A 13672-nucleotide genomic window follows, 5' to 3' on the forward strand; every position below is an offset into this window, starting at 1 on the left:
TAAAAATCAGGGATACTAAGGGGTAATAAGAAAAAAAGTAACTGTCAATAGTAAACTGGGGATGTGATTCAATGTATTGCTAGCGCACAGTCAGAAGTTCTCACATTTAGAACAGCACAAATCTAGTAGTCAAAAATCGGTTGCGAATAATTTCACAGGACTATTTAAAGGTCATATTGCCAACCAAGCGTGAAACGCCTACAGATGGGTGTTAAACAATTGTTGCGTGTGCGAGCACCACATGGACCAACAGTAGCACACACACATTACAACTAAAACATCACGGAGTGGAAGATCTTCATTGTTCAATTAGGTCATCGTCAACGCTTTTCAGCTGTTTCTAAAAGACTCTTGTACTGAAGTGAATACAAAATGTGTTCTCATTTAAAAATAGGTTGACTGATTGATTGACTGATCATTAGGGATGCTCCGATCAGGGTTTTATGCTGACAAATATGCTTGTTTGACCGGAATATTAACAGAACCCATTTTGCATGTCAGAATGCATTTCTTTCTAGTGTTCTCATATTATTAATTGAAAACCTGATTGAAAAGCAGGCTTGCAGGTGCCTCTGCTCGTGGGGGGGCTCCCTGTTGCCCGTGAGCACCACGTAGGTGACCCCTGGGCTGTATCGTATGAAAGGGGAACCATAAAATCACCTTCATTTTAGACAAAAACATATTTGCCTTTCTTTTTCTAAATCACAGGTGAAAGTTAGAGGGGCCACACTGTGGCCGAGTGGTTAGCATGTTGGCCACACAGTCAGGAGATCTGAAAGAGCTGGGTTTGAATCTCCGTTGGGCATTTCTGTGTGGAGTCTGCATGTTCTCCCTGTGTGGGTTTTCTCCGGGTACTCTGTTCTCCTCCATTCCAAAAACATGCATGTTAGGTTAATTGGCGACTCTAAATTGTCCGTAGGTATGAATGTGAGTGTGAATGGTTATTTGTCTATATGTGCCCTGCGATTGGCTGGTGACCAGTCCAGGGTGTACCCCGCCTCTCGCCCGAAGTCAGCTGGGATAGGCTCCAGCATACCCCCGTGACCCTAGTGGGGATAAGAGGCATAGAAAATGGATGGATGGATGGAAACTTCACAGAGGATCAGACGCCTTCTTTCAGGAGACTTTGGATGCAAGATCACACAGCTTGATGGCACCCCATTAGGACCCCGGGCAGCCGGCAAACCCAGTTTCCTCCACCGCCGTCGTCGGCGGAAATCGGCAGACACTGATCGGATGCTGATCGATCGGAGCACCCCTACTGATTATATATTTTGCCAAGTCGTACTATACTAAACTACCTTGTTACTGTGTTTAAGTGATTTTTCACTGGCCTTGCTGTATAACAATGCCCCCCCCAAGCCTGACTATCTCTCCAGAAACAGTCACAATAAATTGTGTGTGTATGTGAGTATGTGTTTCTGTATTTACTTGCACATTACATCCATTAGTGTGTAAATGGAACACAGGAAAGCGCTCCTGCTTGCTCATGTTTATGCACGAGACAAATTAAATCACATACATAACATTTCTACTCAACATGAATACATTTAAGAATACTTGTTAGGGGCAATATTACCAAGAACACTGTGGGATTTGCGGGTCCGGAATGCAAAGATTGTTTTTGTGCGGTTTCTTAAAAGCCTAATAGGGGCCAGGTTTGAATGATTATTGTGTTTTTTAAATATTTGTTTACAATACAGTTGACACAAGGGGAGCTTCATAACGTGCTGTGAACGCACCAAAGGGGTTCATGCATTATCGTTCTAATCCTTACATGTTTTTGCCTGGTTTTTTTTTCCCAGGTGTTAGATCGTCCCGCTCCATCACCGAGCCATAAACATACATCAAATCCGCTGTTTCTTTTTCTTGATTTCTTTAAGTGACGGATAAATCCTGGCAAAAATAACAGATATTAGATTATGGTCAAATCCGGAATGGCTTTGCTGCAGTGGGGCCTATACATCATAGTAAATAATTCACAGAAGTACAGATAGCTTCCCCAGGCAAGCACGCGCCTGGGACGATATGTGCTTCATCATCCTCAGTGTGAAGTTCCCCTAAGGCATAACGCTGACCTATGGTGACCATTTTGGGCACTCGTTGCAACAGGGTGCACATTACTCCAAATCCTGCAAGTGTAATGTTCTATTAGGTGTCAAAAGTGACAGCAAAACTAGATTGTGTACTCCACTTGTTCCACCTGCTATAAATGTGTAGTATAGCGTCAGCATTAAAAAGTTTCCTCAGTGAAAGTACATTTTACCGTTACTTTTACCACCATTTTAGTTATAAACCAAACAAGTGGTTCAACAAGAAGGATTCTGTATTAAGAATACGGTATTGACACAACGAGAACACAACCCTGAATATAAGATGACCCCTCTTTCAAGACCTGTTTTGTCAAAGATATTTTCAAGACATAATCTGACTTGGGTTGACATAATCCCGATCATATTCCGTAGCTGCCCGCAGTTGTTTGATGACTGCTTCACTGACCACCTTGCTCTTAAAATTGGTATCGGAGGTCCTTATTTAGCTTACTTTTTGTCTATCACAGCTATACCTCTCCACGTTAATGGGGTCTGTGAGTGACAGGAAGAAAAGCTCTGACTCGCAAGGAGAGAGACGTTTTGTGGCGGCAATGGTGGAATAAATCTATCGACCCCAAAGATGAGACCTGCAAGTACAGTACAGAGTACAAGAATTTCACATTAAGTGCGACTTTGACACGCAAGGAGTGCAGACTTTCATTAAACTCGTTAAAGTTAAATATTTGTGTCTTTTTTCAACTCTGAATCTGATAATACACACATTGAACTACTCAAAATGTGTACTGGCCCATCTCAGGCAACTGTTTCATTTTTGTACAAGTTTCTTAGGCTGACGATGACTCATTTGAATGTTTTTTAATAACTTACAGTAGGTAACAGGATTGTACTGGGATTTTAGCCCCCTCTGGCCAGTCACAGGTGAAATATCATTGAGTACACTGAAACATAAATGAGTGAACTTACTTCTGGCCTTCCCATGGCCTGCAATTTTCTGTGGACCATGCGACTGGTAGAATTTTCCAGATTTTTTCAGAGGGGGTAATGTTTAATGTAACGGGACTTAGATGCTGTTTTATTTTTCATAAAGAAAATACACTTTAAATGTAGTGGGAATAAGGAGTAACACAAATCTATAAATAAAAAAAATATTTACAGTAAATGATTATATTTCATGGTAAAAATCTAATTTTACAAAGCGAGGACAGGCAACAAATGCTATTTTTCCAGTGTTCAAGGTTTAAATTCATCTTTTAAATTTGTATGTATTAAATATGCAATCAGATCAATGTGCAGGGCACTTTAACATAAGTAAAAATATTTTTTAAATATTTTAAAGTTAAGTTCAATTTGATTTTATTCATTTTTTGTTCTATTTATTTTATTGCGAATGAAATACATTATTTCCTGGTGACTCAAATGGCACCAATTCGGGGGGAATGGCCTTAAAGTTAAAAACTAGTCCTGGATCCCTCCCTGTATGCGGAGCCTCTCCAAAAATTGGATATCCTCGATATCCATCCTTGGATCGAATCAGGATAGATATTCAATATTATTATCATTCAAGATTATTAAAAATAATGAAATCCACTCTCATAACAACAACCTCAAATGAACCACAACTGTATAGGCACTGATGTGTCACATGATTTACGATGTGTGGCTAGTGCAGCTATCACCATCCCGCCTGCACTCCCAGCAGCGGAATCACAAATCAGCATTCCAAAGAGTGCTGTTGCAAGATGAACGATTTTCTACATATAGCCATAATGAAATGTGCTTGAAAGGCTCAAAGACCATTAGGCGACAGCTACAGAAAGAGTGGACATGCTTTCTGTGAAAGTGAAGTCAGCCATGTGTGCATCACCACCTCTCTCTTCATTCTGAGGGCTGTTCATTTGCATGCACCTCTGAAGCATCAGTTAGTATTTTGCAGTAATTTACCTGACATATATCTCTCATACACACCGATTAACCGGGCCAGAAATGGCAGGCCGGGCTTTGGCAACCCAGCAGTAGTCAATAAAATCGCCATCAAAACCACCAGCACTTAAATGGACAAATGTCGGAAACAAGCAAACAGTGCTGTACTGTAAAAAAACCAACAACTTTATACTGTACTGTATATTTGTTTCGAATGAGTAAAGCTTACGTTGTTTTGTGTTATGTTGATTGCAATGATTAGCGTTTACAATGATTCGTACGAAACAAACTTTAATTTTCTGTATTATAGGAAACCATACATTATACCATACATTATGATTGTCTAACTGTGGTCGACGTCGGTGCATGTGCGACATCTATTTACACATGGCTATGGTCACTAAGGTTATGTTTTAGTTTATACTTGTAGCTTATACCTCTACCTCTCCTCTGACACGTAAAAAACATAGAAATACGTTGTTGGGATCGTGCGTTTGGGTTTATAAAAACATGAAAACAAACTACATCTATGGTATTTAATGAGTTAAGAGCATAGAAAACCTGTTTACGACCTTCTAAGTATGTTGTTTAACATTATTAGAGTTTTCCATACATGAAATAACACCCCTATAGTCAACTTTTCCCACATGTAGTAGACATAAGACATAACATAGACTCACACACATTAGCACTGGGAGAGTTCCTTCTAGACAGCATACTTCCTGTTGTGGCTATTGTCTCATTAGTGTAACATTACTGACACCTAGTGACCAGTGTAGAATACTACATCACACATCTTTCAATGCGTCTTCTGAATGCCTTATATTTGCATTTTTGGTCATTTAACATATTTTTATGCTGGACAATGCTTGACTTAGGTCAGGAATATGAACAATTTGCATAGTTTTGGACTAATAATGCCGCACGTTGGCTGGGTGGTTAAAACACAGTCAGGAGATCAGGAAGATCTCCGCTGAGCATCTCTGTGTGGAGTTTGCATGTTCTCCCCGTGTGTGTGTGGGTTTTCTCCGGGTACTCCGGTTTCCTCCCACATTCCAAAAACATGCATGTTAGGTTAATTGGAGACTCTAAACTGTCCATAGGTATGAATGTGAGAGTGAATGGTCATTTGTCTATATGTGCCCTGCGATTGGCTGGCAACCAGTCCGGGGTGTACCCCACCTCTTGCCCAGTCAGCTGGGATGGGCTCCAGCATGCCCCTGCGACCCGAATGAGGATAAGCGGCATAGAAAACAAATGAATGGATGGATGGACCAATAATGGGCCGTAGTCAACCACGAAATAGCAATAATTTATTATTTAATTCATCGAGTAAAACTCAGATCGAATGAAGCCGCAACATTCAAACCGCAAAGTGGTGAGGGAGGATTTTGTTCGTATTGTATATATTATTATATGTAATATACAGTATATATAGAAGTCGTCTCAAGAAGCCTTTCCCTTGATATATGTAATATATATTATTAAATTGCACACAAATCGGTTTGTTGATTAAATATTGTTTGCCTCAGACGTTTGTCCGTGTTTTATTCAAATTACACTCAAAAAAATTGAAGGCAAAATCACTAAATCCCTCAACGAACTTGAACACTTTCAAAAACAAAGTATTCGTATCGGCAACACTGGCCCAGTACTTACATAACAGAGTGATACCAAAATTTGCATTATCGCCCACCCCTTTTTACGTGTCCAACATATTTACATTTTCTTTCCAGAGGTCCACCAGTCACGGCTTTCAGCAGATCATTTTCAAATGTGAGTGATTGTTTATAACGCAGTTGATGGGGCAATGGTGACTTTATGATGACTTTAAACTGGAGTCTGAGGTGATTTTCGTGCTGTTATCATTTGTTTCCCAGGCCTAAAGAAAAATCAAAGGTAGTGGAAGTGTAATGACAAAGTTGAATGAATGAATGTAAACTTGTGAGGAATGATCTCTCCTCAATCACATTACCAGGAGGAAGAGGGCACCGCAGGGGGGCCGTCATGGGGGCAGTTTCAACGGTGAAGCATCATTTTTAATTCAGGGGCTCTGACTTATTTTATCAGCTCTCAGGCGTGCTGCTGAGTAAACATTTTTAAAATTGAAGGTGAGAAAGCCCCTCTGGTTTTGAACATAAAAAATGCATCAGCTGTGCGAATGGAGAGTCGTATATCATTCTTTAAAACCCCTTTAAGACGCCGCACAGCCCACCAGTGCTTGGACGGAGTAACGCAGATTCAACCTGTACATCAAATTTATGATCCACGATCTTCCGATATAAATAACCGAATTTCCTTTAAGAATGCAGTGTTATTTACATCAGCATTTGCAAGGTGAAATAACTTTGTGTTTCAGCCTTTCGACAGAAGACATAAACTGCTTGTATTGATTTCTCCAACAGCAACCTGCGCTGTGGCCTTGCACCAAAGCCCACATGCTGTGTGAGTGATGACACCCTCGATACAGCAGCACGCACGATTCAGCCGACCCAATGTCAAAAATAGTGGACTCGCTCGGCCGTAAAATGCCACCTTTTGTGTTTTAGTCTAAACACTGCAGACCAATAACTGTCACACACACACGCACACACAAGCAGTGGTGTACTGTGAGCTACTTGTCTCCATTTCATCCAAGCGCCTCTAGTTCGGCTGAAGTCGGGACAAGTCGATGTGTTTGGACAGATCGACCCATCACTCTCGCCTTATTCCCATCCTGCTCATGTTGCAGAGTGAAACAATAAGGTCATCATGTTGTGAGGGTTACCATTTTTAACGTGTTTTTCAAGAACATCGCCTACCATAGCTTCAATAAACCGGAAATGCTTGATTAAATAAAAAGTACCTCAATGATGCGAGGTTTTCTTTTTATCGGGATTGGTAGCGGCTTGAAAAAACAAATTGTGCATCACTTTTTTGCAAAAGTTGAGCTGAAACCGGAGAAGAACGTCAACTTTAACCTGGCAAGGGTGTTTGGAAGGGTTATTTGTGTTTTTTTTACCATTCGCTGGTGGTCCCTAAAGCAAACCTCCACAAAAAGCGCTAAAGCTACTGTGCTCCGTTTTCAGTGCTGCCCCCTGTTGGTTGTGTTCTCGATCTGAGCACAGTTCTTAAGCGAGATACCTTTTCACCCAAAGAAAATGTGTCATTTTTTATGTTATTTTGAAAGGAAACTTTTGCCTGAATGTTCTCAACTCTGTTTCAATGCTGCCTGCGAACATGTGAACGTAATCTTCAACCACTCAGATTGTGATATATAAACACGACAACAACTATGAAGGTTAAGCTATAGTCTGCTTTGCTTGAACATCTACCAAAGCCAAGGACATGCTCTCCTTTTGCAGCTTAGCTTTGAGCCGACTTTCAGCTGACACCAGCGTGCCAGTGATCCATGGCAGTGATAACTTGTGGCTGTTTTGACAGGAGGGGACCAAGATTGTTCTGTGTGTGAGGGTGTGAGGGCCAGTCGGTCATTGGAGCCGGGAAGATTTATCACTGCATGCTGGCTATTGATTTACAGCCAAGTGCGGGTCCCCCCCCCACCACCCACCCACCCCACTCCACCCCCACCCCCCACCTCCTCCTCTGAGCTTGTGGCCTCTGTGTGTCTGATTCCACTGAGTGGTATCGGACTCCAGCTTTTAATCCCACTAGCTCAAATAATGTAACCCTCTCTTGTAAAACCGTGACTGCTGGGTAATAACACGTGCACGTTGTGTACCGTGCCAATGCACATTTGTATGAACAATCTTACTTCTTTTTCGTCATGGACTGTGTGACACTGTCTGTGTGGATGCATAGTCTGCCGGGACATTTCAAAATCATTTGAGGTAAAATTGCTGGAATGAATCCTACCCCCTCTTGGTTTCACATCAATTGCTGATACATTTGTTGACTTCCTGTGTTCAAGATGTACCTTTTACCAAATCTGAAATAATGTAACAAAATGCTCAGGATGTATAACAATGTGTTACCGTAGAGTTAAGGTTTGTAGATCAACATATAATTTAACATGTCCTCCTCTGTGTTACAAAAAGCAGTTCTTTCTAATATATTCAATAAATCCACTTCCAGGTCTTCCTGTCCTGCAGTCTTTTGTGTTGTATTGTGTGTCATTTGGCTCAGAATCATTCAGTAGTGTTGAGTCCCAACACATTTTATACTTTGAATGTGTTTAATAAGTGTGTGACGCATATTTGGGGCTTACACATGGATTGTGTCAAGTGTAGTGACCAATGGTAATGGAAGAGAGAAGCAGAGGGTTCCGGAACCTGTCATGTAAGTGTTACATTTTTTTTTTTAAATATTACTGTACATAACTATACTGTATTTCAGTGATGTTGTATTTTGTTTGCATTTACTGTGCTACAGTATGTCCATCACATACTTTTCTATCATTCGTGAATAAAATAAATCAAGGAGCCGAGAATGACAAACATTGAATGGGTAAAAATAAGCAGGATACTACATACCACAGTATGACTAAATAAACTCAAACAAGGGACACAAAGGGGAATGGGCTGATTAGCTTCCTGAAGGAACAGTGCCGGTCTGACCAAAATACACAGTAATAACCAATAAACTGTTTAAGCACTGGATACATAAATTCAGTGCATTCCTCAACTCAAAACTGTCAAATCAGTGCGGATGGGAATGTGAATGGCTGTTTGTCTATATGAGTCCTGTGATTGGTTGGCGGACAGTCCGGGCTGTGCCCTGCCTCTCACCCAAAGTCAGCTGACTGATATATTTGATATAGGTATTTAAAAAGATAAAGTCAGAACACTGCAAATTAGCTATATACACACACACTATATATACATATTAAATACAATTGTGGGCATACCTTATAAAATAAGGGGAATTTTATGGAAAATTAGGGAAAATAAGGGAAATTCTGATCTTCCTCAAGCATTTGCATCAGCCCCAGACTGACTGCTTACCGTGGCGCAACCACCTTAATTTACTGGCGTGCTTTTTTTATTTTGAAGGCCTGACTTTACCGGTGACAAGATGTGTTACATCAATGTTGTTCGTTATTTGTCGACAGGTACAGTTTTAGGGCATTTTTCAATCTTGGGTGTTTTTTGGTGTTTAATTGAGGTTAACAAGACAATCGATCAGGTGACACATTTCTATTTTTTAATGACTCATACTTTTGTTTGTTGTGTATCATGCAATCGATATTTTTCATTATGTTATAAGCAGCTTAGACATCATAAAATGCAGTGATATTATATGTACAGTAGCATACACACAAAAACCCCTAAAGAACTTCCACTCTTTGTTTTATTGTACGACACACAATAAAATACAGCAATTAAAAAAAAATCAAACATTTCAGCTTCCACCGAGGAAAAAGGTGTTGGGGGGCTAAATATGATTAATAGAACACAGGTGAGGCATCGTATCCTTCACTGACCTAAATTTGTCAGCTGATGCCACCAGCGGTTTGGAAGCAGAGCTTGTGGGAAGAAAATCATTTCCATCCATTATTTCCGCTGACACTCCATGCGTCGCCTTCCAATATGGTGCGGTGCTGCAAACAGTGCTTATAGGCGACGTTGCTGTCATTTAATTGGCGACATCTGCCACTTGATTGCTCATACCTGTTGCAGGCCTAATGTGACGGCAGTGTGGTGACAATATGGATTATTGTTACCCAGGGCGCCTGCGGTATTTTTTTTTTTTTTTTTTCCATTTTGCTGGTTCCTCATCATGCTGTTGACCTTTGTGTTCTGCTCACTGTGACCCTTGGAGTTGAACCCATTGGTTTTTATTGCTCACGCCCAATAAGTGCGAGATATTCCATGGCTGAATGGTTTGCTCCCTGTGAGCCCCGTTTGCTGTTATGAGCTGTGTCTCGTTCGTCTCATCGACTTCTACCAGCAAGCATAGTTTGGATTGGTGACACTTGAAATGTAAAGCAAATATAAAGCATTTATTTCAGTACACTGACAGGAGTGTTACCCTCGGCAGCTTGTATTTCAATAAGACATGTCTGAAAGCTCCTGCTGCTCAGCCTGAGACATCTCATTCTCTTTCGCCAGCCGCGAATAGAAATATTGATAGGGCATGAAGCTCCTGTCTGACATGAAGACTGAAGCGCCCGACTTATATCCAGTCTTTGGTCTGCCGCCTGCCACGGACCAAAGCTTTGTTAAGTCACCTGTCAGATGAAATTACTGCGGTGTCAGTTGCCCAGTGAGGTGACTGCGGGGGACCTGGGCCGCGTAGGCGCCAAGGCCTCCGAATGCAACCATGACGTCTTGTGAGAACGTCAGGGGGCCATGGAGGCATGCTGTTAGGTCTTGTGGAGACACTTATACAGGTCCACTCTCACCCTCATGTTGTGGCCATAATCCAGAATGACACTTTAAAAAGAACACGTTGGCTCTATTAGGGTTCTGACAACGCGGACCTATGGCCTGTTAATGGTGAGCGCTCATAGGCTTGGCAGTGAGGAAAAGAATGATAATCAGTGTCTCACAGGTACTGCAGTTGCCAGGGATACTCCACTAAAGAAAGCGTACAAAAGGACTAATGGTGTCCTGTTGCGCTACTTGGCCTCTTCACTTCATTTTACTTCCAATATTCTGATTTACGGAGTTGAAAGCGACTGGAATGTTAAAAATACCGCATGCCAATTTGGAAGCGATAGTGTCACATTGCTATGCACCTATTTTTACAGGCTTGTCATTTCATACATTTTTGTTAATAAAGTTTGAAACTTTATAGTATTCACTTTTTTCCATCTGTTTATTACACCTCAGATATTATTTATATTTATATTACATCATATTTATTTTTTTTAATGACAAAACATGATTTGGCAATGGTTTCCAGTCAAATAAAACAATTTGTACCATTTTTTTTTTTCGGCCTTCACATTGCAGGTAGAAAAGAAATAATGAGGTTACAAAAAAATGTATAATATAAAACAATAGCATTTGTATATAAGTCAGAATTATGTAATTAATTACTTTTAAATCAATCTTTAGTGAAAACAATAAATATATGCAAAAAAAATGGTACATCTGCATGTATATTTGAATGTACAGTATTTTAGAATTTTGGAGCATTTTTAAATTATTAAAACTCTTTATTATCTGAGATATTTCAATGAATATAAATACTTAAAAACTAAGCATTATTATTATTATTATTATTATTATTGTTATTAGCAGCCGCAGAAGCTGTGCATTTATTCCTCCAAAAAGAAGGCCTAAAATATATATTTATTTCATGGCAGTGTAAGTGCCACATTTTTGGGGGGGATAATCTTAAATTTATTACAATTCTTAAATATTATCTGAGATAATATTTGAATAAATATAAATATTTTAAAACAACACATTATTATTACTATTTTTGCTAGAAGCAGAAGCAGTACTTTATCATTTTGGAAGATTTAAAAGAAGTCTTTATGTCTCTAAAAAGGCCTAAAATATATTGTTTTATCAACCTAGTTGGTTAGAGAGTTATTTTGATGATTAATATAGTCCTGAAAAATGTTATATTTGTATATATTAATATTACTGTATTATTTCTTTACATTTTATAGTCTCATTTGTCTTTCACTGACAATGAAACATGTTTTTGTTGTTGCATTATTATTATTATTAGGAGTATTTTTTTTGATAGTTTAATCTGAAAGGACATTTCAAGTTATTAAGTGTTCTACCCGGACTGCACTCCGCGCTTCATTTTTCTCTGAATTGCAGCTTGTTACATTCTGACTGAGAAGTTAATAGACAAGTCTTTACGTCTCTTTTAAATATCCAATTACACATAATCTACACTGAAGCTCATCCAACACTCAGTTATTCCTTCAGTCAAAGTAACATTTAAATAAAGCGTTTTTTGTTTTTTTTTTTCCAAGGGCTGTAATAGATTCCATTTAATCAACCTCTAAAAGCTTGCTGAACCTCAGGTCCTTATCTGAAGATTTTATAAGATAGAATTATCTTTTATTGGATGTTGATGATGTTAGCTGTCCGGGGCAGGGCAAAGAGAGGTAGACTGTGGGTGGGGGGTGGGGGAGTAATGCGCAGAGAAAATGAGAAAGATTTAAATGAGAAAGGGTGAAATGAAGAGCAGCAGAGTATTAAATCAGGAGTCTGTATGGACAGTAATCGAAAATAGCCGAGACATTTTCACTGGAAGGTGCAAAGGATGTGCTCGGCTCGACTGTCTTCAATGTTCAGAGTTCCCAGGCTAATTCCTGATGACGAAGCACTTCCAATCTTGCTATAATAATAATAATAATATATAGAGAGAGAGATTATTAAATACAATTAATAAATATATAATATATAGAAAAGCCATCTCGCTCCATTGGCTTGGATGACATAACTGCAAGCCTTCTGGGGCAAATACATAATATGACAACAAAGACTACAAAAAACAGCGCAGGGTTGCAAAACACACTTCTTCCTTGATTAGCCTATAGCGTTTCGATTTAACTGCACAAGCAATGTTTTAAGTAACATTTTAACATACTAAATCACTGCGAAAAAAACAACAACAAAAAAAAAATGAATGAAAACTGTTACCCTTTGAAGACGCTTGGCAGGGTTCGAATGGAGAGCGAGCAGGAAAGGGTGTGCAGATGTTATGGAAGGAAAAAGATTATTGGGTTCGCCGTCTAACCCCTGGAAAACACAGGCAATTAATTAAGAGAGACGACACAAACTATTCACATAGCTTTCCATGGTTCCTCTTTTTATTACACGTTGTTAGCAATGCAAAAAGTGTTAGTCTACATATGTACTTCACATATTTAAAAACATAAATCCTCCCCAAAGCACATTAATTGTTATGATGGTCTGTACGACTGCATAATTTACACATATTGCGGTCACAGCAACAAATAAATGAGTAATATAGTTATCTCACACATGGGGAATGCGTCATCGACACATTAAATGTTCTTTGGAAGCTCACTTATAGTTGTACAAAATATCTATGCACAGAACTCAGTCCACAATACATTCACACATCAATAATCAGATAACATATGGGCACTTACATACTGTACTATATAACTACATGCACTATCACCGGGCGCTCTTAGGTTGGCACCCATCCATTTTCTATGCCGCTTTTCCTCACAATGGTCTTAGGTTGGCATAAAAAGGGTTAACTCTTCTCCGCTCCCCACGGCACACAAGCGGTAAAGCGCTGGCTTGCCAAACCCTTAACTTCCATAAACACTCGTTTTTTTACCTCCAAATCATATCACATCCTAAATTTAAGATGTTTATTTGATAAACGTTTACTTTTGAGTTTGTTTGCAAGATTACTAACCATTCATGCAGCTTCCCGAGTTTCCTCTGAGGGGAGGGGGAGGACGTACCCACACTTGAAAGGAGACCTACGGGCAACTACACTTGCAACACATCAGTTCCGCTCTTCATTTCTGCTTACGTTATAATGAAATACAAATTCTTCCATCATATCTTATGAAATAAAGTACTTACAAATAAAAACAATCAAGTAACACACAAATGTGTTAACAATGTAAAGGCATCACACAGACAGAGCTGAGTTTACAATGTTTATTAATAAAAAGCACACCGATATACAACAGGATACTAACCAAAAAAGGGCCACATATTAGGGGAGATGCTGCAGAGGCACAGGCTAACTTGCTGTCAGATCGGTAATGGAAGGCTTCCAATTAAAACATATTAAGC

At 39.5% G+C, this 13672-nt stretch overlaps 1 long non-coding RNA gene across 2 annotated transcripts in view; it reads right to left on the reverse strand.

Annotated features, from left to right (window-relative positions):
* Positions 1-13333, reverse strand: part of LOC129172401 (uncharacterized) — a 125802-nt gene extending 112469 nt beyond the window's left edge. Inside the window, exons 1-2 of one of the 2 annotated variants that reach the window (XR_008567002.1) lie at positions 13284-13333; positions 12530-12628 (exon numbers count right to left, since the gene is read on the reverse strand). This is a non-coding gene — a long non-coding RNA (uncharacterized LOC129172401). Of the gene's footprint in view, positions 1-12529; positions 12629-13005; positions 13150-13283 lie in introns of those variants that run through there. The other variant, XR_008567003.1, reaches the window with a different exon arrangement.
* Between the last annotated feature and the right edge of the window lie 339 nt (positions 13334-13672).

This window comes from Dunckerocampus dactyliophorus, chromosome 19, assembly GCF_027744805.1.
Source record: "Dunckerocampus dactyliophorus isolate RoL2022-P2 chromosome 19, RoL_Ddac_1.1, whole genome shotgun sequence".
In the NCBI taxonomy this organism is placed as follows: domain Eukaryota; kingdom Metazoa; phylum Chordata; class Actinopteri; order Syngnathiformes; family Syngnathidae; genus Dunckerocampus; species Dunckerocampus dactyliophorus.